The sequence below is a fragment of the Taudactylus pleione genome, unplaced genomic scaffold (genome assembly GCF_031769625.1).
Source record: "Taudactylus pleione unplaced genomic scaffold, aTauple2 ptg000113l, whole genome shotgun sequence".
In the NCBI taxonomy this organism is placed as follows: Eukaryota; Metazoa; Chordata; class Amphibia; order Anura; family Myobatrachidae; genus Taudactylus; species Taudactylus pleione.
The window spans coordinates 14,185,277-14,210,429 of record NW_028284515.1 but is presented as its reverse complement, the minus strand read 5'-3'; the positions used below and the strand labels follow the sequence as shown (position 1 = coordinate 14,210,429).

The window sequence follows — 25,153 nt, the reverse complement described above, 5'->3', positions numbered from 1 at the left end:
TGACAGCAACGGCTACCTCTTCCCACATTCTCCCCTTCTGGCTTAGACTCATATTCCTGTCTGCCTGTGGCAGGATGTCCACACACTTCTGTATCAAAACCTCCATCTCCTTTCTTGTGAAATGTGGCTGCCTTTTTTTTTTGGCAGCTTTGGCCGGAATACTGGGCCCGGCAGCCTCTTCCATGTCATCCTCCTCACCTATTTGTGTAAATATTCAGATTTCACAAAATCACAACTTGCCCAATCTTATGTTTCAAATTAATCATTGATACAAAATGCATGAAAGACTTACCGCCTGACTCTTGGGCATTGTTTCCCTGGTCTGTCGCCATGTCTGAGGTCCAATCAAGAAATACACCAGAATTTTAATGTGTTTTCGTGACGTATTTATACATGCGTCCTTATTTTGCGGCCGCATCATTGATTGTGAGTTCCTATGATCCCTCCTTAATTTGTGCGGGAAACGAAACACTATTTATGGCTTGGTGTGTCTCGAGTTGAGGTGGCGTTTTTGGATTGTTGGAGGTTATCTTGGCTGGAGTTTATTGATTGCGTAGAAAGGAGTTGGCAGTTGGAGATTCGTTTGTTGGTTAGATTTGCGTTTTTATTTTCCGTTATCTTGGTTGGTTTTTATTTTTGGGACCTCGTTTCTTGATTTGGTAAGTTTTGTGAAGTCTAACTTTTGTTCAATTGTTGTTTCATTGTGTTTCTTATTTTTTGTAATTTTTGGATCCATAATTTCTTCTATTTTAGATTTTGATTATTTTCGACCCAAAAGACCTTTTGATTTTGAATCTTATATATTTGCTCTTGGTAAGTCCATTTTTTATCTTGTATTTGCTAACTAATTAGCGCATTTTTAGTAGTTACTCTTGTGACTTGTATTAGCGAACTAATTAGCGCATTTTTAGTAGTTACTCTTGTGACTTGTATTAGCGAACTAATTAGCGCATTTTTAGTAGTTACTCTTGTGACTTGTATTAGCGAACTAATTAGCGCATTTTTAGTAGTTACTCTCGTGACTTGTATTAGCGAACTAATTAGCGCATTTTTAGTAGTTACTCTTGTGACTTGTATTATAGCGAACTAATTAGCGCATTTTTAGTAGTTACTCTTGTGACTTGTATTAGCGAACTAATTAGCGCATTTTTACTATTTACTATTGTGACTTGTATTTGCGAACTAATTTGCGCATTTTTACTACTTACTATTGGGACTTGTATTTGCGAACTAATTAGCGCATTTTTACTACTTACTATTGGGACTTGTATTTGCGAACTAATTTGCGCATTTTTAAATGCTTATTAATCATTTTAATTTTTTTGAGGTTGCCCTTTCGCTTTTTGGGCAAACATTTCAACCCATTTTGATGTACTGTGTGCAATGTCGTTTTGCTCTTTTGCCAAATGTGTGTTTCGCATATTTTAAGTTTGGTCTAGCACAAAATTTAGAAACAAAAATGCACAGAGTGAAATTTTTAAAATAATTTTTGTGATTAATTTCAGTTTGGACGTATCATGACAATACCCCGGCATGTAAGCAGCAATGGATGGTATCATCAAGCTAAGTTGTTTTGAATTTTCTTTTGGGGTGGGTCCAAAGCCTTACATTACAATCTTGCCATTTCCGGTTGATCTAGGGCGGATTGTTCTGGCCATGCTCCCGGAAGCCGACCAACCTCAATCTCGTCCCAGGCGTAGGCATCGTAGGCGTGCAAGGCCCCAGATATTTCGAACACGTGTCACCCTTTTTGGAATGCCCGATGATGAGGTTTTAAGACGCTACCGTCTTCCTCCCAAAATCATCATAGACACTCTCTCATTAATAGAGAGTGATCTTGAGCGGCAAATTGACAGTCCTACAGCAATACCACCACTTACACAATTTATGGCGGTGTTACATTTCTGTGCCTCAGGATCGTTTCAAACAACGGTGAGAATAGTGGCAGGCATCTCACAATCCTCCTTTTCCCGGATCCTGAGGGCAGTGATGGAGGCACTTTTCAAGCACCTCCATCATTTTATTCAAATGCCTTTGGATATGGGTGCCCTTAGTGTGGCCAAGGCCAATTTTTACCAAATAGCTGGCTTCCCACACATCATAGGGGTTGTGGATGGTACTCACATACCACTTCAGCCTCCAGCACGGCTGGAGGCCATATTTCGAAACAGGAAACACTATAACTCCCTGAATGTAATGGTGGTATGTGATGCCTCCCTCCAGATCCTGTCCCTGAATGCAAAATTACCAGGAAGTGCACATGACTCCTTCATCATCCGGCAATCAGGGATATGGCACAAATTAAACAACCTACAAGCTGGTGATGCGTGGCTTCTGGGTAAGTGCAGACCTTTAGTACATAACAATGTTAAGCTTGATACACAGTGATCCTGATGTTGTCTATTCTTTTTCACAGGAGACAGTGGATACCCTTGCATGCCCTGGCTGCTCACTCCTTACTTGGCTCCCACACCAGGTCCACAAAGTGAGTTTAATACCGCACTTACAGCCACCAGGCAAGTGGTGGAGCGCTGTATCGGCCTTTTAAAAGGCCGATTCAGATGCCTCCACCGCTCTGGTGGCGAGCTCATGTATTTGCCGGATATGGTTTCGAAAATTGTGGTCCTGTGTGGGATCTTTCACAACATCGCCATAAGGAGTGGTGTTCCAATGCAGCCAGAGGATGCCTTACCTGAGGATGGCCCCCCCGAGGTTGGTCGGAGGTCAGTATGTGGGGGGGCCATACGCGATGATGTGGTGGCCCGATATTTTAGGTAATTATTGATCAAACAACAGTGTGTATACCCAATGTGTTACGGTTTTTTAACGTTCATCTTTTTTTATATTAATTCTTGCACCATCTTCTGTTTGTTTGCATAATCTTTGGCACTCCCATGATGACTACTTCCTGCTACCCTTCAAAAACCTTTCTGTGGAAACTTCGGGAATATATTCTGACACCAATATTGCAACGCCATATTTGTGAAATCATGTGGGCATGGACCTTCGTCAACCAGTTCTTGATTTGTTGTGTGTTTGTTTAGTGTTTTTGGTATGTGGAGTTTTTCTGATTATCACTGTGTGTTTTGTTTGTGAGTGACCACTTTGTATTTTGATTTCTGTTGTGAATAAATATTTGGAGAGTGTAATTTGTTTCCTTTTTGGGCACGTTAGAAGCAAGTGTAAACAAAATCCCAAACGTTAATTTTACCTAAGGGGTAACCCAGTAATGAAGCAAGTGGAGCTAAAATGTAATATGTTTTCGGGGTACTATCCAACACAACAAGGAATCGTGTACAATCAGTTGCCTTCGTAAGATTGTCCTAAGCAGTTTGGCCACCAAATAGGAACCTGAAAAATGGTGTAAACTATCATGTTGACCACCACAAAAAAGGAAAATGACATTGGTACTGGGAGGTGTTTCTTGTGCCTGTTTGCATTCAAAATACAACACACAATCTGTAGTGAGTTTCTGGGGCAAACCTTGCTTGAAGAGTCTACTTATGTCAGTGTAAAGAATCTTGGATTTACTCCAAACGCATGAGACAGAGCTTGATTTGAAACAGATTTATTAAGAAACAATTTGTAAAAAAAAAAAAAAAAAAACTAATTCCGAAGGAGGACCAACAGATGGTCAAGGCCCTGCATTAGCCCGGTGACCTGCTCCCGCATACGGCCCACACAATTCACAATCTGTTCCCGACGCCTCTGTTCCTCTGTGGGTGACAAAAGTTTGGGGATTAATAAATCGATAATGAAGCAACATTGTAAAAAAACAAAAAACAAGCAAACACAAACTTACAAGCTTGTGGGCCAAAAATAAATTACACGGATAAAACCCAGAACCCCAAAATGTCGTATGCCAAAAATACAAGGGCCCTAAAAAAAGGCACACAGGTGTGATATGTGTATGGTGACATCAGCAGGAACAGGTAAAGACAACCCCCAAAAATACCCTAAGGCGAAAAAAAGACAAAAAAAATGGGGACGACACATGATTACATACAAACAGTTTGTGGTGTCCAAAATAAACTTTAAAAACATACCGTTCTCCAAAACGAGAGAGCCAGAAGCCACTCCCTGGACCACCTCGGAGGTGGCTACATTCCCCAACCCGAGGGGCAAGGTGTTTTCGCGATCCTGGGAGGGGGTATTTGGAGGAGGGACGGATGGAGGAGAGGGGGAATTGGGCTGGAGGGGAAGTAGGCCAGAAATTTCGGCCACAGGGTCTGGGGAGGAGGGGGGAATAGAGGAATTGGGGGTTGGAGAGAGGGGCCGGGACCGGCGTCTTGTGTGGCGATGCCGCCGTAGTGTTTGCTGTGCCCCTAAAAAATGACCAAAAAATTGTTGTTAGTTTCAACAGGAAACAAACAAAAAAAAAAATTAAAAAAAAAAAAAAAAACACAATAGGACAGACATGAAAACATGCACATGCAGATATGACTACAATGACTCAATAGGACAGACATGAAAACATGCACATGCAGATATGACTACAATGACTCAATAGGACTGACATGAAAACATGCACATGCAGATATGACTACAATGACTCAATAGGACAGACATGAAAACATGCACATGCAGATATGACTACAATGACTCAATAGGACAGAGATGAAAACATGCACATGCAGATATGACTACAATGACACAATAGGACAGACATGAAAACATGCACATGCAGATATGACTACAATGACTCAATAGGACAGACATGAAAACATGCACATGCAGATATGACTACAATGACACAATAGGACAGACATGAAAACATGCACATGCAGATATGACTACAATGACTCAATAGGACAGACATGAAAACATGCACATGCAGATATGACTACAATGACACAATAGGACAGACATGAAAACATGCACATGCAGATATGACTACAATGACACAATAGGACAGACATGAAAACATGCACATGCAGATATGACTACAATGACTCAATAGGACAGACATGAAAACATGCACATGCAGATATGACTACAATGACTCAATAGGACAGACATGAAAACATGCACATGCAGATATGACTACAATGACTCAATAGGACAGACATGAAAACATGCACATGCAGATATGACTACAATGACTCAATAGGACAGATATGAAAACATGCACACGCAGTTAGGGCCCACAAGATAAACTTGAAAACCACAGTCCAGAACACTTACTTTCCGCAATCTGCATGCGAAAGCATGCCAGCAAGCGGGGCGTCCGCCGGTGCAGGTCCGACCACCTGCGCTCCAGCTGGCCAATATGTCGGCGTGAGCCGAAGGAGCACAGGCGTTGACGTACCTCCGCATATGCGGAACGCTTGCGCCTATTGGAGATGGGTGGAGGCTGGCTGGTGATCCTCCTGTCCATCACCTCCGTCAGCACCAGCAGTTCGCGCCTGGTGAATGCGGCGGATCTCATGATGGCAATGGTGTTTTTTTGTCAAAATATTTTTAATAAAGCACCACAAAAAAATTTGATTGGCTAATGTATTTGGGAAATTAACAGGACAAATTCTATTGGTTAGTGTATGAGTCATGTGTTCGACAGGGCCACAAATCTCTTGAGAGTTATGATAGGCTTGATGCAGTGACATGCGTAAGCAAATTTAAATAAAGAAATGAACCACAGAAAAATTGTGGGGAGACAAACAAATAGAACAATTGTTTAATTGGGGCTAACATGTCTTTGGAACAATAAAAGCGAAGGTTTCAGCCGTACGTATTCTGCGAGCAAATACAAACACGGACAAGATTAAAGTTTATTGCATTGTGTTGAAAAAAAAAAAACAATTAAGCTAATTGATACATTGATTGGCATGATACGATTGAGGGAGGTAGGCTGAAAAAACGAGCAGGTAATCGGAATCTGACAGGCCCACTTCCGGTTTGTACTTGTGCGTGCGTTCCCTTCAAGCCATTTCGGGGATGTACGCTCGCTATTTGGCACGCTCGTTAGTCAGAGGAGTGGTCGCCTGAGTTTGGGGCGGATTTTTAGCTGCGTAGGAAAAAACGAGCGAGTGCTTGAATTTAAATATTTTTTTACGTACGGCGAACGTGCGTACGCCCACTTGCGAGTGGGTCTGAATGAGGGCCAATATCCTCTGTTACTGAATTGTTCCTTCATATCATTCCTAACTGAATATCAGATAAGTCTGAATTCAGTATTATTTCTCAATACTTGTAGGAACTGGGAGATAGCATCCCAGACAGAGTTTACCTATCTCTTCGACTGTGGTATGTGCAATATGACATAAGTCAGAGGCATCTGAAGGAAAACATTATGACAAAAGGAAAGAAATGGGGAACCAGTAGGGAAAGTGTGGGGTAAGCTATGTAGCAGGATCAAGTACGGATTATAGACACAGTGGGACCCCACAGGGTGGAAACCTGTTATGGGTGTTTAAAAAGTTGGGATGGACATCAGCAGTGCTATACAGAGCCAGCCTGGGCCCCGTAACACGTAGGGGGTGTGGCCTAATCATGGGAGGTCACGCTCCCTTAGAATAATTATTTCCACAGCGCTGCATGCTGACAAGGGTTGCACTGTGAGCCTCTCAGCCTGGGGCAAATCCAAGGAGAGGGGCGCAATCAGTGTGATTTTCCACACCTGCACATGCAGAGGAGAGGAGACTGCTACCCACTGCAGCCCAGCACACAGCAGCATGTGCTGTGCTGCTGACAGGTAAGGGGGGAAGCAGCAGCCCAGGCCTGGGTAATTAATACCCACTCCCCCCTCTTGGCACCCCTGGATGTTGTGAACTAATAGTTAGCAACCACTGATGTTCCCGATTCAATGGATGTACTTTTTCCATTGAATTGCAGTAATTCAATGGTTACCAGCCATCGGATGGACACCCGGAAGTGGTGTCCGCAACTCTTGTGTCAGTGCACATGCGCGAAATTCTTCCTGCTTCTGCACATGCTCACAGCATAACTATCGATGGTTATACCATCGAATGGATGCAATGGCTAGTAGCCATCACATCACATGATTTGATGCCTAGTTTCCAATGTCTATCCCCAATAATAAGGCACCTGGTTCCCTACTGCCATCAGCATGTCCTGTGAGGCTACTGGGCCCTCCGGGTCACCCTGACAGTAGCGTTTCAGGTTGTGAAACACCTGCTGAGGTCCCTCCATCATACATCCGGCGGAAACTTAATATTTCCCCCGGATGTTGTTTTCGGACATATAAACTCTACTATAGATTAGAAATGGGCCCCATAGATTGTAAACTCCACTGGGGCAGGGCTAAAGTGAATGACTAAATATTTTCTTTTAAGTGCTGGGTAATATATAAACACTATATTAAATACTATAATAAATATGAAATAATGAAATAATAAAAGGTTTTAGACAAATTGGAAAGTTGGGTAGGAAAACGTATAAAGAAAGAGACATTTATAAAGTTTGCGCTGGATCATAAATATAAAACTATGCAGCTGGCCATGGTAACAGCTATGCTATATGAAATGGGGAACAGCTGGGGAAACCTGAGATGAAAGAGGATTTAGATATAGTAGTAGACAGACCATAAATTGAAAAAAGACCAGCAGGGACAGTGTTGGAATAGGCATGGGGAAATGCAATGGTAGGGGCCAATACATGGCAGTGAACCACTGAAGGGGCATGGCCAACCAACAGGGGACATGTGGTCAGCCCAGGTAGGACATAGCAGCGTGTATGGAGTTTAGTATCTAGGAAACTACAATGCATGGAGTGGGCTTGGTCCCCAGAGTCTAGCTGACAATTTTAGTTTGGGGGCATGTACACAGCATAGGCCTGTACATGACTAATGGCTCTTCTCTTAAGTTTTAAGGCACCACAAACAGTGGAATAAAGGATTTTTTTATGGGGGTTTCCAAATGCCTGTTCGGGGAAGCCTATGTAACACTAGTTTGTAGGAATTTATTATCTGCAAACTCTCTTTATTCGAGGGAATAGGACTGCCACCTAGCAACAGCTAGGCAGCTCAGGTCTGTAAAGGATTTGCGGGCCTTATAATGGACCTTAACCTCATTGACAAAATCAGGCCCAAAGAGGTCAGAGTCAGTTAAGTTAAGTTAGGGACATCTACAGACCTGGTCTAGCTAGCCAGCGAGTCCTGCGACAGTTAGATATAAAGTCAAAGGTCTGGCGTATCATTAAGGTAGCCCTGCTAATAGCCTTCATAAGGGACATTTTAGAAGCTACAAGGGAGTCTAGGAAGCCATTAGTCTAGGATAAACAGCAGTGGGCCAGCAGCGGCTGAGATTTTGAACTGTATTATCCTTAATAACTTGTCAATAGTATTACTCTGAGGGATCTATTACTAAGCTGTGTTAGGAGATAAAGCGAACGGTGATAAGGTACCAGCCAATCAGCTCCTAACTGCCATGTCACAGGCTGTATTTGAAAAATGGCAGTTAGGAGCTCATTGGCTGGTACCTTATCACCGTTCACTTTATCTCCTAACACAGCTTAGTAATAGATCCCCGAGTCTTATCCCCCACGAGTGAAGAACGAGCTGGATCAACCTCTGGAGCAGGGATGTCCAGAATGCCAGTATGGCTACGGAGAACTATTTCATCCTCTTTTATGAGGGCTGTTCTGTAGGCTAATCGGGCAAAATGATACACCTGAGAGCATTCGCTCCATGCCCAATGGGAAGTATGTAATTTAGAAGGATGCATTCTGCCTGCTAGAGCTACTCGGCCCATTTGCAGGTCACTATACTCGCCTCTGTAACCAATATGAACAATACATGTTATGTATATTAGCTATTCTAACAAGTAATGTATTTAGTATATCTGTGGGGATGAGAGGTTAATAATCATAGAGAGAATAGGTTGGCCACACTTTTTTTTTACCCTATAGTCCAGGAAATGTATTAGAGAGGCGGATTCATGTATTTTTGTGGTGTGGGCCAGAGTCTGCTGTAGGTCGGATTCTGGCTGCCTAGAACTGGTTGGGGCCAGTGCTACAGACTGTGCACACGGACATTAGAGAATAGTGACGGTTGGGGGGAGGAGTCAGTGAGAGCTGGGGTTGGCCTGAGGTAATGGCTGAAAGAGGAGGGAGTCAAGTAATGTTAGGTACCTGATAGAGAGATGGAGCCCGTGCTATCTAGAATGGAGGAGTGTAGTGGCAGACAGTGGGAGCTGTTATTAATGAGAAGAAGAGGATGAGAGACAGTGAAAAGAGAGCAGTTGCACTGAGGAGAGACACTGAGGAGAGGGACATTAGAGAGAACAGGTGCACTGAGGAGAGACACTGAGGAGATAGCAGGTGCCCTGAGGAGAGACACTGAGAAGAGAGCATGTGCCCTTAGGAGAGACAGTGAGGAGAGACAGTGAGGAAAGAGCAGGTGCACTGAGGAGAGACAGTGAGGAGAGAGCAGGTGCACTGAGGAGAGCAGGTACACTGAGGAGAGACAGTGAGGAGAGAGCAGGTGCACTGAGGAGAGACAGTGAGGAGAGAGAGCAGGTGCCCTGAGGAGAGACACTGAGGAGAGACACTGAAGAGAGAGCAGGTGCACTGAGGAGTGACAGTGAGTAGAGGCAGTGAGGAGAGAGCAGGTACACTGAGGAGAGACTGAGGAGAGAGCAGGTGCCATGAGAGACAGTGAGGAGAGAGCAGGTGCCCTGAGAGACACTGAGGAGAGAGAAGGTGCACTGAGGAGAAACAGTGAGTAGAGACATTGAGGAGATAGCAGGTGCACTGAGGAGAGACAGTGAGGAGAGAGCAGATGCACTGAGGAGAGACACTGAGGAGAGAGCAGGTGCACTGAGGAGAGACTGAGCGTCAGTCTGGCAAGAGCAGCAGCTGCTATTCAGCACAGTGATACCCCTTTTCCACCTAAATTCCGGGTCTGACCCGGAGTTGGAACAAAGTTCCTATACGGATCAGACCCTGAATTTTGCCGGCGCCGACTCGGGATATTCCTGAGTCAGCGCCGCTCACACCGCAGTCGGGTCTGCATAGACCCGGCTTTTGCGGAGTGAAAGTGGTCGCTTGGAGATGATGTCATCTCCAAGCACCACTGAAGCCGGACCAATCGGCCGGCTAGCAGCGCACTCCAGGTCATCGTGACCCGGAGAGCGCTGTTCTCACAGCGGGGTTTCACGGGCTACGCCCGTGTTAAACCCTGCTAGTTACCTTGGTTGGATTGCCGGGTCACTCGACCCGGCGATCCAACTCTCTCCCCTTTTACACCAGGGAGCTGCCCGGGTTAACCCTTCAAAAACCCGGGTTTTAGCTCCGGTGTAAAAGGGGTATGAGATAGAAGCAGGGGTGTCACGGAGCCTGAGACATCCCACCAACACACCATAGGGCAGAGTGGTGTCTGATTACAGCCAGAGGACAGACCTGCGAGGGGGCTTGATTACAGGAGCTGATCAGGAACAAGGTAATGACCACAGCCAGCTTCCTGACTGAGACCTAAACCAAGGTGTGTATGTTCTTATGACAATTATAACCTCAGCACACCTCATTACCCAGACTACCTATTACCTAAACACCTGTATATATACAGTCAGGTGCATAAATATTGGGACATTGACAGAATTTTCATATTTTGGCCTCTATTCACCACCACAATGGCTTTGAAATGAAACAAACAAGATGTGCTTTAACTGCAGACTTTCAGATTTAATTTGAGGGTAATTACATTCAAATCAGGTGAACGGTGTAGGGATTACAATGGTTTCTATATGTGCCTCCCACTTTTTAAGGGGCCAAAAGTAATGGAACTATCAACTCAAAAGCTATTTCATGGACAGGTGTGGGCTATTCCCTCATTATTTCATTATCAATTAAGCAGGTAAAAGGTCTGGAGTTGATTCTAGGTGTGACATTTGCATTTGGAATCAGTTGCTGTCGACTCTCAATATGAGATCCAAAGAGCTGTCACTATCAGTGAAGCAAGCCATCATTAGGCTGAAAAATCAAAACAAACCCATCAGAGAGATAGCAAAAACATTAGGTGTGGCCAAATCAACTGTTTGGAACATTCTTAAAAAGAAAGAACGCACCGGAGAGCTCAGCAACACCAAAAGACCCGGAAGACAACTGTGGTGGATGACAGAAGAATTATTTCCCTGGTGAAGAAAAACCCCTTCACAACAGTTGGCCAAATCAAGAACACTCTCCAGGAGGTAGGTGTATATGTGACAAAGTCAACAATCAAGAGAAGACTTCACAAGAGTGAATATAGAGGGTTCACAACAAGATGTAAACCATTGGTGAGCCACAAAAACAGGAAGACCAGATTAGAGTTTGCCAAACAACATCTAAAAAAGCCATTACAGTTCTGGAACATCATCCTATGGACAGATGAGACAAAGATCAACTTGTACCAGAGTGATGGGAAGAGAAGAGTATGGAGAAGGAAAGGAACTGCTCATGATCCAAAACATACCACCTCATCAGTGAAGCATGGTGGTGGTAGTGTCATGGCATGGGCATGTATGGCTGCCAATGGAACTGGTTCCCTTGTATTTATTGATGATGTGACTGCTGACAAGCAGCAGATGAATTCTGAAGTGTTTCGGGCATTATTTTATATGCACATATTCAGTCAAATGCTTCAGAACTCATTGGACGGCGCTTCACAGTGCAGATGGACAATGACCCGAAGCATACTGGAAAAGCAACCAAAGAGTTTTTTAAGGCTAAAAAGTGGAATGTTATGCAATGGCCAAGTCAATCCCCTGACCTGAATCCGATTGAGCATGAATTTCACTTGATGAAGACAAAACTGAAGGGAAAATGCCCCAAGAACAAGCAGGAACTGAAGACATTTGCAGTAGAGGCCTTGTAGAGCATCACCAGGGATGAAACCCAGCGTCTGGTGATGTCTATGCGTTCCAGACTTCAGGCTGCAATTGCCTGCAAAGGATTTGCAGCAAAGTATTAAAAAGTGAAAGTTAGATTTAGGATTGTTTAGTTTTGTCCCATTACTTTTGGCCCCTTAAAAAGTGGGAGGCACATATAGAAACTGTTGTAATTCCTACACCGTTCACCTGATTTGGATGTAATTACCCTCAAATTAAATCTGAAAGTTGTTTGTTTCATTTCAAAGCCATTGTGGTGGTGAATAGAGGCCAAAATATGAAAATTCTGTCAATGTCCCAATATTTATGCACCTGACTGTATATACTTCAAGCCCATTAAGTGACATTCGAGCATTTGACTAAACATATTGCTATTCATTAATGCAAGCTCTATTGCTAAGTAAGGGAAGACCCTTCATACAAGGGACTGGCATAACCCCTTTCCTGCTGAAGACAATTTAATAAGGAGTAGTCAAGAGTTGGCCACATTTAGCAGCGTCCAAAACTTTCTAGAATTTTAGAATATTACCTCTGCCAATGTGAGGGAGAATCAGCTGTAATATAGAGTTATACAGAAAAATCCTTAGCTGCACTCTGGAGCTCATTTAGAGTCGGTCGTGAGCGCTGAGCACTCACGACCGACTCGATGTTGCCCCACAGCGCATGCACACGACAGAGCCGGCTCCGTCGTGCGCATGCGCGAGACCCGGCTAACGACGGGTGATCCGTCGTTAGGGGTCTCGTCGTAGACGGGGCGAGCTGTCGATGTTGATTGACAGCTCGCCCCGTTTTCTGGGCGGGCCGGGGGCGTGCCTGGCCAAACGGAGGGGTTCCAGTAGGAACGCTTGCCGTTTGGGGGGCGGCCCAACTGACATCATCAGTGATGTCAGTGGGGAGCTTACTGCTCGATCAGAGCAGGAACCTCCCTGGGGCTTAAGGTTGACGAGACCCTACCTTAGGGTCTCGTCGTAAGCCCCGATGGTTGCGATGGTCTTGACCATCGCGACCATCACCCTTGTCGGTCGTTAGAGCTGTGGGTGTTAACCCACAGCCTAACGACCGTCATGGAGGCAGCCGTTCAGGATGCAAGTGGCCGCCCTGTTTCAGAACGACCGCTTGCATCCTACGACCGCCTCTGAATGAGGCCCTCTGTCTCCCTGGGATTACCACAATACTACAGCAGTGAAAGTGGAAGACCTATTCTTGCATATGGCTACTTTATAAAAAGCAAAGTGTCAAGCCGCGTATCCACTAGCAGATATTAATGAGCGATTGCACGATTACGACATCGTAATCGTGCAATCGCTCATTAATCGTGCATGAATCAGGCATGAAAATGACGAAATCGCTCCTGCTGGTCGTTTTCAACATCAATCATCGCCTGAACATGCTGGTCAATCTGCTGATAACAATACATTGACCATGTTCAGGGATGAGGGAGGGTGCCTACACTGAATGACATATTGTTCAGTGTAGGCAATGCAGGGGAAAAGGAACGACTGTACGATTACGATGTTGTAATCGTACTGACGTTTCACTATCTGCTAGTGGATACGCACCTTTACACAAATACTGTAGTTACAGGAACTACTTCATTTTACCATCAGTTACATGGTGCAGATGCTAGCACTACTATATTGGAAAGATGACAAATTTTATAGGGAACATTCATTTAATAAGCAACCTGACAGGGCCCAACACAAACCTAGGTTTGCAACTATCAAATGTGTACACCAACAAGTAAACTGGCAAAATATGAACTGTTAAGTGGTGATTAGTGTGGGGTATCAGTAAATTTTAAATGTGATTCATGTATGGGAATTTTAATGTTATTGTCAGTGATAGTGCCAGGGCCGATGCAAGGTGTCTGAGTGCCCTTAGGCAACATTTCACCCACCACCCCTGCTTCCTCTAGTTCATACTATGCCACACAGCAGTGTCCCAAAGTCATAATATACTATATAGAAATACCCCAACTAATATGCCACACAGCAAAGCCCCAAAAGCATACTGTGCCTCATAACATTGTCCCCAATTCATAATATGTCACACATCTGTGCCATAAATTAATTATATGCCACACAGCTGTATCCCCAATTCATAATTATGCTCAGGGGCGGATTGGGCCACCGGGACACCGGGCCAGATCCCGCTGGGCCGGTCCCCGTGGTGGCCGGCGGCCGCACAGCTCACCCCCCCTCACCCTTCAATGAATGACCTCCTCCCTCCCCAGTAGCGCTGTGGCGATCGGAGCTTAGCTCCGATCTGCCGGCTGACCTGCACAGTGTGTCCCCCCTTCCCGCGGTCTTCTCTAAGCCGGCAGTACCACTGCCACGATCGGGTAGCTGCTGCACTATGCACAGCTTCAAGTGCAGAAGCCTAGTGATACTGTTGCCCGACGGGGGAGCTGCTGCGCATGCCCAGCCGCAGCAGCTCCTCCCATAATCCTTTGCGGAGCCTGGGCCGTGAACACTGCTGGCCCTGCCTCCAGCACCTCCGCAGCCCGCCTCCTTACACATGTACAGACGCAAACTCCACTATGTGCAGTGTCCCCCTCCTTTAGCCTCCGTTGCCTGCCGTCAGGCCTCTTTTTTTTGGGCCATCTAATCCTGTTGGGGCTGCAGAGAACGGGGTGTGCAGCTGTTCCTGGGACTGAGAGGAGCGGCCCGGGGCACAGATGGCAACACACTCCCAATGTCAGCGTGGAGAGAGAACGACGCCGGTGAGCTGAGATGACCCTGGAGTGGAGGTGAGTCTTGTTCAACTTTCACTCCTATCCAGCCCGCTTATTTTCACCACCACTCCCATCCTGCCCCCTGCTCCACACCACCGCCCCCATCCTGCCTTCTGCTCCACACCACCGTCCCCATCCTGCCCCCTGCTCCACACCACCGCTCCCATCCTGCCCCCTGCTCCACACCACCGCCCCCATCCTGCCCTCTGCTCCACACCACCGCTCCCATCCTGCCCCCTGCTCCACACCACCGCCCCATCCTGCCCTCTGCTCCACACCACCGCTCCCATCCTGCCCCCTGCTCCACACCACCGCTCCCATCCTGCCCCCTGCTCCACACCACCGCTCCCATCCTGCCCCCTGCTCCACTCCACTGCCCCCATCCTGCCCTCTGCTCCACACCACCGCTCCCATCCTGCCCCTGCTCCACACCACCGCTCCCATCCTGCCCCCTGCTCCACACCACCGCCCCCATCCTGCCCTCTGCTCCACACCACCACTCCCATCCTGCCCCCTGCTCCACACCACCTCTCCCATCCTGCCCCCTGCTCCACATCACCGCTCCCATCCTGCCCTCTGCTCCACACCACCGCCCCCGACTCCACACCACTGCCATCCTGCCCTCTGCTCCACACCACCACTCCCATCCTGCCCCACACCACCGCTCCCATCCTGCCCCCTGCTCCACACCACCGCCCCCATCCTGCCCTCTGCACACCACCGCTCCCATCCTGCCCCCTGCTCCACACCACCGCCACCATCCTGCCCTCTGCTCCACACCACCGCTCCCATCCTGCCCCCTGCTCCACACCACCGCCCCCTTCCTGCCCTCTGCTCCACACCACCGCTCCCATCCTGCCCCCTGCTCCACACCACCACCCCATCCTGCCCTCTGCTCCACACCATCGCCCCCGACTCCAAACCACTGCCATCCTGCCCTCTGCTCCACACCACCACTCTCATCCTGCCCCCTGCCCCACACCACCACTGCCATCCTGCCCCCTGCCCCACACCACCACTGCCATCTTCCCCCCTGCTCCACACCACCACAGCCCCCTGCTCCACACCACCACTGCCCCCTGCTCCACACCACCGCCCCCATCCTGCCCTCTGCTCCACACCACCGCTCCCATCCTGCCCCCTGCTCCACACCACTGCCCCCATCATGCCCTCCGCTCCACACCAACGCTCCCATCCTGCCCCCTGCTCCACACCACCACCCCCATCCTGCCCTCCGCTCCACACCACCGCTCCCATCCTGCCCTCTGCTCCACACCACCGCCCCCAACTCCACACCACTGCCCTCTGCTCCACACCACCACTCTCATCCTGCCCCCTGCCCCACACCACCACTGCCATCCTGCCCCACACCACCACTGCCATCTTGCCCCCTGCTCCACACCACCACAGCCCCCTGCTCCACAACACCACGGCCCCCTGCTCCACACCACCACTCCCATCCGGCCCCCTGCTCCACACCAACTCAGCCCCCTGCTCCACACCACCACTCCCATCCGGCCCCCTGCTCCACACCACTACTCCCATCCTGCCCCCTGCTTTCCACTATTATTCCTGTCCCGCCCCCTGTTCTGAACTACTACTCCCAGCCTGCCCCACACTACTACTCCAAGCCTGCACCTGCCATTACTACTACTCCCATTCAACCCCCTGCTTCCCACTACTACCATTCTGTCCCAGGTGTCCCACTACTATTACTATTCCCATCCTGCTTCCCACTACTACTCCCATCCCGACCCCAGTGGTGGCAGAGTTTGACATTTATGCTCCTGGGGCTAGTTCTGGTGAGGGCGTACACTGCGCACCCTATTTTTGTTCTTGTGGAGGACAATGTGTTTGTATTTTTACCTCTGGGGCCAATGTTTGTTTTCTGTAGTGGCCAATGTATTTGTTTTTTTCTGTGGGAGCTGGTGTGTGTTTTATTTTTTTCTTGTTGAGGCTAAAGTGTTTTTTTTTTCTTTTCATGTGGGGGCCATTGTGTTTTATTCTTTTCCATGGAAGCTATGTTTTTAGTGTCACTGTTTTTTTTTTTTTTTTTTTTACTGTGGGGGTCAATGTGTTTCTTTTTTTTGTGAGGGCCAATATGTTTTTATTATTTTCCTGTGGGGGATAATGTTTTTTTTTTTTTCCTGTCGGGGTTCAATTTGGGTTTTTTTTCTGTGGGGTCAAAGTGTTTTATGTTTTTCTTCTGCATTGTTTTTGATCTGCACATGTGTCTGAGTGGCAGTGCAGGTACAGATGCATGCACCAGTAGTGTATTAGAAATGTTTTAGGTGGTCACAGGGGGTTGGCTATAGATACGCTGAATCGCTCACATTGAAGGCCATACTTAGATGGATGATCTGCGCCTAGCATAGGGCTGTTGAAGTTTCCAATGGTGTGACCAATGGTGGTGTCTAAAGTCTTAGGGGTCTACTCACTAATCCTTGGAGAGATATAAACTGCAGAAAGATAAGTCCCAGCCAATCAGCTCCAAACTTTCATTTTTCCCGCCCCCTTGATGGACCCCCACCTCCTCAACAGCCACGCCCCCATTAGGGCTGCTTCCATAAATTTCCCGGGCTGGTTTTCCGTCCCAATCCGCCCCTGATTATGCTACACATCAATACCTCCAATACATAATATGCCACACATTTGTGCTCCCAATACATAATATGCCACACATTTGTACCTCCAAAACATAATATGCCACACATTTGTACCTCCAAAACATAATATGCCACACTTTTGTGCTCCCAATACATAATATGCCCACACATTTGTGCCCCCAATACATAATATGCCACACATTTGTGCTCCCAATACATAATATGCCACACATTTGTACCTCCAAAACATAATATGCCACACATTTGTACCTCCAAAACATAATATGCCACACTTTTGTGCTCCCAATACATAATATGCCCACACATTTGTGCCCCCAATACATAATATGCCACACATTTGTGCCCCAAAACACATGCGCCACATTTGCACCCCCATAACAAGTATTCCACTGATTTGTGCTCCCAATACATAATATGCCACAGAATTGTGCTCCCAATACATAATATGCCACACATTTGTGCCCCCAATACATAATATGCCACACATTTGTACCCCCAAAACATAATATGCCACACACTTGTGCTCCCAATACATAATATGCCACAATTTGTCCCCCCAATACATAACATGCAACACATTTGTACCTCCAAAACATATGGTGCATATTTGTGCACCCAAGATGTGTCACACAACTGTGCATCAAATGTAATGTAGGCCACATAGCCATGAATTATGCCACAAAAGACACACAATTATGGCAGTGCACATTTATACCACACATCTGTGCCCCAATGTATGTCAGCACCCATTGACCCCCACACACACACTTGCTCACCCTGTCAGCACTCATGCTCCCCCCACACACTAACTCTTTCAGTACTCATTAACACATGCACACACTCATCCTGCCAGGACTCTTAACCCACATACACATACTTACCCTGCCAGCACTCACTAACATACACACACATTGCCAGTGCTCATTATCCCCCACACACACACTCACCCTGCCAACACTCATTAACCCTACACACACACACACACTCACCCTGACAGCACTCATTAACCCTCCACACACACACACACTCACCCTGCCAGCACTCATTAACCCTACACACACACACACACACACTCACCCTGACAGCACTCATTAACCCCCAAACACACACTCACTAACTGCCCACACACACACTCACCCTGCCGGCACTCATTAACCCTCCACACACACACACTTACCCTGCCAGCACTCATTAACCCTCCACACACACACACACTCACCATGACAGCACTCATTAACCCCCAAACACACACTCACCCTGCCAGCACTCACTAACCCCCCCCCACACACACACACTCACCCTGCCGGCAGTCATTAACTCCCCCCACACACACACACTCACCCTGCCAGCAGTCATTAAAACCAACCCCCCACCCCATACACATACTAACTCTGTCTGCACTCATTAAACCACCCCAAACACAAACACTCACCCTGCCACCACTCATTAACCCCACACACACACACTCACCCTGCCACCACTCATTAACCCCCCACACACACACTCACCCTGCCACCACTCATTAACCCCATACACACACACTCACCCTGCCACCACTCATTAACACCCCCCTCACACACACTCACCCTGCAGCACTCAGTAAAACCAAACCCCCACCCCATACACATACTAACTCTGTCTGCACTCATTAAACCACCCTACACACACACTCACCCTGCCACCACTCATTAACCCCCCCCACACACACTAAACCTGTCAGCACACAATAAAACCAACCCCATACACAGACTAACACTAAGCCTATCTACATTCATTAACACATGCACAAACCCCCTACACACACACACTCACTCACCTATTAATCCTTTTTACTCACTAAAAAGTCATAAGATACCTTACCAAGCTCCATTCTGAAGCAGCTCCTTATCTGGATGACAGGCTGGCACCTGGAGGAAAGGAGAAGACTAAAGGAGAGGGAAGGGGCGGCCACCACTGCTGCTGTCTCTGCCGCACTAATATGTGAGAGTGCAGTGCCGGAGGAGTTCCTGTGTCAGCTTTGGCCATCAGCAGTCCAAGCCGAGGACTGAAAGAGACATATTCTTTCTGTACTCAGTGGTGCCATCCAGTGGCCGGCGCCCTTAGGGAGCTGTCTAAAGCTGCCTAATGGTAGCACCAGCCCTAGAGAGTGCTCTAAAGTAACCTAAAGGAGTTAAATGAACTCATTTTGTAATATGTTGTTTCTCAAACTGTTAGAATTTTCCAAGTAACCGTTTATATATGTGGTATAAAATAGCATAATAACATATTTCCTTCTAATCTATAAGGGAAATGTAATATATAAATGTGTACCTTTAGGGATAAGCTAACTTACTTTTGTTACAGCAAAGAATAGCTCTCACTGCTGCTGTATCCTGCATAATAAAACTTGTATTTCTGTGACCACAGTTATCAAATCTCAGGTATTTTATTTGTGTAATAGAACACATAGGAAACTGAAATAAAACCTATACCCTAGGCTTAGAGGTTTTCCCAAGCAAGCCCACTGGTGGAAGGTATACAGGAGAGGCAGCTTGGGTGGAGACAGCTTGGGTGGAACCCACTTCTAAGATAGAACAAAGTAAACAGGGTTACAGAAGACGCACTAGTTCTAGTCACCTCCTCCGATTCCCAGTGCAGAGGGGGTTTAAGTGTCATCTTTGTATGAGTGGGATGGGGGTAGCACATGCTGCTGACTAGCCCCCATATGAGAACTCTGTTGAGTATGGTGCCGGTCAGCGGCAGGAAAGGTATGACGGCCATGGATAGGAGAATTTGGTCTGCTGTGGACCATTGAGGTATTCCAGCTACAGGCAATACCTGGGAAAGAGATATTTATTTCTTGAACAGGCATCTCTAGAAGAAACTTTAGTTATTTTTGAAGCGTGTTTCCTCACCACTTTATGGGAATATGCTGGTGGGGAAGGGGGACACGTGACCCGCGATCACCGCGGCTGCCCCCACTCCTCCGGCTAGTGACAAGGTAAGTAAAAGCTTCTTTCACTTTCCTTCCCAGCGATCGTCGTGTGGCAAGCCTCCCGATGTACAAACAGTGATTACAGAGGTCACTGTCACAACACCTGCTCTGTTATCACCGTCTCAGGAATTTTAATACATCGTCACTTTGATAAATAAAGAAGTAACAAAACTTTGTAGGAACAAAACTTGGTAGGAGCAGCTCTAGTTTAGCAATGTTTGAAGCCGTCACCTTTTCCATTCCAGTGTCAGTCCTGTACCAGCACAGTAGGTGAGGGATGCAGGAGCCTGGAGGAGCAGTGGTCAGGTGCAGAGGAACTGAGCATCTGGTTTTAGGAGAGCAGAGGTCGGGGGGCGCAGAACGTGCACAGGAAGATCTGTGCCCTCTGTGACAACAGAGCTTGCTGCCTCTATATCTCACTAATTACTGTTGCTTCTGGCCAGTAGTACTCAGAAGTGCAGTGGGGGCTTTCTTTCATTGTGCATCCCCACCAGGAACCAGGGGAGTCTGACAGTCTGTTTATAACTTTGTTACATTAAAAACACAAATGGCTGATACACCCTGCCATCTCCCCTTACAGGCACCGGCATCTGGAGGACATGCTCCACCCACCTTACATCTCTGAGTGTGAGCCAGTAGCTACAAGGTCTAATAAAATGCCAGGATGCATAAAACATGTTGCAAATGTAATTTTATTGCTACATAATTACTTGTAAGGCTACATTTCAAAAATAGTGGTCAGGGCCGTAACTAGGGTAGTGTGACCAGTGCCTTGGCACAGGGCACCGTAGGGCAGGGGGCGCTGTTTGGGCCTGTCAATTTTCCTGTTTATTATCATTCTCACTTGTAGCTTCCCTCTTCTGTTACCCCCAGCATCTCCTGGCCTCCTCTATCTCTTCCCTGGCCCTTGCCCATGAGGCCATGGCCCTATTTCAGGTGCACTATCTTATGTCCCTATTTAAAAATTGTGTGTGGGGGGGGGGGCGGCGCCAATGCTCTCTCTGGCACGGCACCAAAAAGTCTACTTACGGCTCCGATAGGGGTACAATATTTGTTCACGTATTTGCAAGAGGGACACAGTTAAACTTTTAGGTGGTCACAGACTGGTAACTTTATTAATGAAAGGAAATAAGCGGGTTACATGTAGCCCCCATTTACTATTGGGTATGGAGATGGGGGTTATGTTGTAAGGTTAAAGGGAGAAGCTTGCTTATTTGAAGCTGGGTGCGGGCTTTACCGCTGTGTCCTTATATATGTATATGAACCAATTTCATTGATTGCACCTACATTGTGTGTTATTTACTGAACCTGAGAGGGATTATATGTATTTCAGCACAGTGTGAGGGAGCTGTAATTATAGCTGCAGAGGAAATGTCTCCACAGCTAGGCAATACAGAGTGAACTCTGATAGATGTATGGCAACACATAGCACTTCTATTACAATACAATCTGTTTTTTCAGTAGTGCACCATTTGTGAATGAAAGATTACTGATATATTTATATAGAGAGGTTCATTGTAATAGATGTATGTAACAGAAGAGGTTTACTCTCTATAACCTTCATATTTTTATATATACATATATATATATATATATATATATCTGTGAACACATGATATCCTATCCAAATCGTTTGTAGGCTGTTATTCATATAGAACCTAAGTATTCTCCTGGACGTTAGTAACATCAGTGCCATCCACCTAAAGAACATTATTATAGAGTGGATATCACACCACACTGTGGACATCCTCTGTAATGCACGTTACCCTTATTGACAGTGCAATATCAATTTCTTGATAGAATGTAATATTAATAGACACTTACAGAGTCATTCCTGCACACAGCAGTTTTTAATCACTATTTCTAACTTTATTCACATTTCTGTCATCTTAGTATTATTTCACAGTCATTTTTATATATTTTAATATATGTAATAATATACCGTATATACTCGAGTATAAGCCGAGTTTTTCAGCACATTTTTTGTGCTGAAAAAGCACCCCCTCGGCTTATACTCGAGTCATGCCCGCATGGTACGCTGCTGAGTAGCGTACCATGCGGGCCGCGGTGCAGACTGTGTCACTGTGACACAGCCTGCACCGCGTGTGTAGCGCTGACCGGACGGAGTTCGGTCAGCGCTACACACTGCCAAACACACAGCCGCCGGAGCCGGCAGCTATGTGTTTGGTGTAATCAGCAGCCGCTGAGAGTCTGTCAGACTCTCAGCGGCTACTGCTGCTCCCACTGCGGGAGCCATCTTCCGGCTCCCGCAGTGGGTAATGGGAGAGACGTCGTCATGACGACGTCTCTCCCATTATGCAAAGCGGTGGAGGAGCCTGTAGCAGCGTCGGGACCAGGAGCGGGGTTACAGGTAAGTGTTTTTTTTTTTACATTTCTTTCTACTGGGGGGGCTACTACCGGGGGGCACTATCGCTACTGGGGGCACTACCAGAGGGGGGGGATTAATAATGGGGGAACTACCAGGGGGGGGGGGATGTTGCTACTGGGGGCACTACCAGGGAGGGGGGGAATACTGGGGGCACTACCAGGGGGGATGTTGCTACTGGGGCACTACCAGGGGGGGTTAATACTGGGGGCACTACCAGGGGGGGATATTGCTACTGGGGGCACTACCAGGGGGGATTAATATTGGGGGCACTACCAGGGGGGATGTTGCTACTGGGGGCACCACCAGGGGGGGGATTAATACTGGGGGCACTACCAGGGGGGGATATTACTACTGGGGCAGTACCAGGGGGGGATTACTACTGGGGGCACTACCAGGGGGGGATTACTACTGGGGACAGTACCAGAGGGGATTACTACCAGTAGCTGCTGCATTTCCCACCCTAGGCTTATACTCGAGTCAATAAGTTTTCCCAGTTTTTTGTGGTAAAATTAGGTACCTTGGCTTATATTCGGGTCGAATTATACTCGAGTATATACGGTATGTAATAAAAGTTATATTTTATTTAATTTGGTGCATGTGCACCACAGAACACAAATCTTTGTCTTTCCAATTTTTTTTGTATCCAAATCTATTGTGAAGTGGTAGCACCCCCTTTATATCCTAATAGATGGCAGTAGGGGTTGTATAATTAACAGAATATAATCTATACCCTGTGCGGTTGTTTTTTTCCCTTTGGTACATAAGACTTAATAAGTTGCCTGCTCATGGATCAGGATTCGGTAGAATAGGAATGCTAGAGTGTCCTTGGCTAATTTGGCAGTACGAGATGAGAATATTGTGGATGTTGCTGAGGCACAGGGGAAGCATGGAACACCACAATGTGGCAGTGCCGGGTGTGGTAAAAGTGGCTGAAACCCCGATTCGTGACATCTAGTAGTTTAATTAAGAGTATGACCTGACTCAGGCTGGCAGTATCTGAATTCACTTTACAGGTTAGAATTTCAAATGGTTTTAGTAGCTTGTATAAAACTGAGAATATTCTCCAGTGTGCTCCAGCAAGGTGGTAACATGCCCCCCTCTCCTATGTCATGGCTTGATGTGTATGTCATGATGGCTTCTTGCTGTTCCTCCAGTCGTCGGAGCATATAAAGAGTGGAATTCCACCTACCTCTTGCTTCAGTTGGTGGCATTGCAAATTGTACTGTTCTTGCAGCTGCTGTGATTTTCTACATGCAGTTGCTGAATGCTCAAAAATGGTAAGAAATTTTACAGGCCACAGTCTAAATCACCTGCATGGACCTGTCAATATTTGCGAAATTTTGGATCATCAAGTTTATTATGTGCACAAAACATGGTACATGTTGAAATTCACCCACTGTTAATGCCAGAGGCGCCAAGAGGGGGGGAGCGGGTACAGATTACCCAGGCCTGGGCTTCCTGAGGGGCCTGGTGGTGGCTCGGGTCCGGTGCCGCCCCCCCTCCCTCACAGCAGCCTCCTATGCCTGTGGGGTGAAACAATCACACCCCCCTTGGCTTTGTGCCGGGTTGAGGGGGCTCAGAGAGCCCCCCTCCCCAGTGCGCAGTGACGCTTCGCAGCGCTGCAAAACTTTATTTTTCCGGGATTAGGCCATGCTCCCTATTACCCGGGCCCGCTGCGGCTCTCGGCGAGCCTGCTTAATGCTTGTAGAATGTTACTTATCAGAAATTACAAATCCTGAGGAGAGTCTTAGCAGGGAAAGCCATTTTGCTATCACATCCCTGAGTTTGTCTAACAGATTGACAATGAAGCCAGTGGTACAGAGAGTAGCCTGCCTGTGAATGAGCTGGCATTGTTGTATGTTAGATACAATTGCTGCTGAAGGCGATATACCCACCCAGTGGGCTGTCACAGTCATGTAATCTTTAGTCTGACCAGTACTGCTTGTCCACATAGCTACAGTTCAGTAAATAGTCAGTAAAATGGCATTTTCTAGACAAAGTTTTTTGTTTAATGTCCTGATACAGGTGAGGAATTGCTGCTCTGACAAAATGGAATCAAGATGGAATTTTGTAGTGTGGACACATGATCTCAACTAATCATCTAAAACCAGATGCATTGATAGTGAATATTGGATGCAGATCTAATACTAACATAGCTGTCATGGCTTCACTAATCCACTGTGCAACAGGATGACGGCTGGCATACTTGGTTCCTCTTGCAAATGATTGTTTCAGACAATTATTGTGTGAAACTAGTAGTCTTCTTCTTGGTCCCCTTCTGTGATAAAGATTCACCCTAAGCAGCAGCAGCCCTAGCATGCAAGGATTCTACTTGGGAAGGGGTGGAGTCAGTTTGCCTTTGCAAATTGGATGCAGGACTACCTCCAATAGCTAATGAGAAGTTTGATGATGAAGGTGTTGGCGGTGGATACTGATTGTTATTTTTATAATTTTCCAGATTTTGATAATTTGTATGAACTCGCTGCAAATGACATAATATGGAGGACGTGTCTAGATAGTTAAAATCTTTACCTTTACTTACTTTGGTTCTACAAAAGGGACAGATGCCTTGACAAACATTGTCAGAATTTGGGTAAAGAATAGTTC

At 46.7% G+C, this 25,153-nt stretch overlaps 1 long non-coding RNA gene across 1 annotated transcript; it reads right to left on the bottom strand.

Moving 5' to 3' along the window:
* Nucleotides 1-3,619: 3,619 nt before the first annotated feature.
* Nucleotides 3,620-19,151, bottom strand: LOC148525111 (uncharacterized). The gene is made up of 3 exons (XR_015878316.1): nucleotides 19,044-19,151; nucleotides 4,047-4,325; nucleotides 3,620-3,716 (listed from the first exon to the last, which is right to left on the bottom strand). It is a non-coding gene; the product is annotated as an uncharacterized LOC148525111 (long non-coding RNA).
* Between the last annotated feature and the right edge of the window lie 6,002 nt (nucleotides 19,152-25,153).